Here is a 1,379-nt window from a genome sequence, read left to right on the forward strand (position 1 = left end):
AGAATTCTTCATCTGCTTCTCCCCATGCTTGTTACTAGGGGTATCAAAATGGATCAAATGGGTCAACCCAACCCATAACTCAAATGGGTTGATTATTAATGGATCATGGGTCAATCCAACCCATTTATTAAATGGATTGGGTTGATCCATAACCCATTAAATTAAATGGGTCAAATGGATTAATGGATGACCCATGAACCCAACATCTTTATAAAAAATCATTTTTAAGTTAAGACCAAATTGATCGAATTGAGACATAAGTTAAGACCAAGTTGATCGAATTGAAAATTTTATTTTTCTGGTTTTTGAGAGAAATTGCATTTTTGGATCTTGGCGGGAAATTGCGTTTTTCCGGTTTTGGCGGGAAATTGCGTTTTCTGGTTTTGCCGGGAAATGCGTTTTTCCGGTTTTGGCGGGAAATTGCATTTTTTCGATTTGACGGGAAATTGCGTTTTCCGGTTTTGGCGGGAAATTGCATTTTCCAGTTTTGACAGGAAATCACGTTTTTCTGGTTTTAACGGAAAATCGTGTTTTCCGGTTTTGACGGGAAAGCGCATTTTCTGGTTTTTACGGGAGATTGCGTTTTTCCGATTTTGATGGGAAATTGCGTTTTCCGGTTTTGGCGGGAAATTGTGTTTTCCGGTTTTGGCGGGAAATTGCGTTTTTCCGAATTTGACGGAAAATTACGTTTTCCGGTTTTGGCGGGAAATTGCGTTTTCTAGTTTTGCAGAAAATTGCGTTTTTTCCGATTTTTATGGGAAATTGCGTTATCTGATTTTTGTGGGAAATTGCGTTTTTCCGGTTTTGGCGGGAAATTGTGTTTGTCGGTTTCGGCAGGAAATTGGGGTTTTCTGATTTTGACGGGAAATTGCGTTTTCCGGTTTTGGCGGGAAATTGCGTTTTCCGGTTTTGATGGGAAATTACGTTTTTCGGTTTTGGCGGGAATTGCGTTTTTCCGGGTTGGCGGGAAATTGTGTTTTTCCGGTTTTGGCGGGAAATTTCGTTTGCCGGTTTTGGAGGGAAATTGCGTTTTTCCGATTTTTGGCGGGAAATTGTTATTTTTACGATTTTGATGAAAATTTGCATTTTCGATTTTGACGGGAAATTAAGTTTTTCCAATTTTTGTGGGAAGATGTGTTTTGTGATTTTGGTCATTTTTTAATTAAAAATTAAATGGGTTAGAGTTGACCCAACCCAATAGATCCATTTAACTTGTTAACCCATTAACTTGTTAACCCATTAACCTGTTAACCCATTAACTTGTTAACCCATCGATCCATTGGATCAAAAATAAACAATTCATTTGGATTAATGGGTCAATTTGGGTTGGATCAACCCATGGGTCATGACCCATTTTGACACCCCTACTTGTTACGCAC

This window comes from Raphanus sativus, chromosome 6 (assembly GCF_000801105.2).
Source record: "Raphanus sativus cultivar WK10039 chromosome 6, ASM80110v3, whole genome shotgun sequence".
NCBI lineage: Eukaryota > Viridiplantae > Streptophyta > Magnoliopsida > Brassicales > Brassicaceae > Raphanus > Raphanus sativus.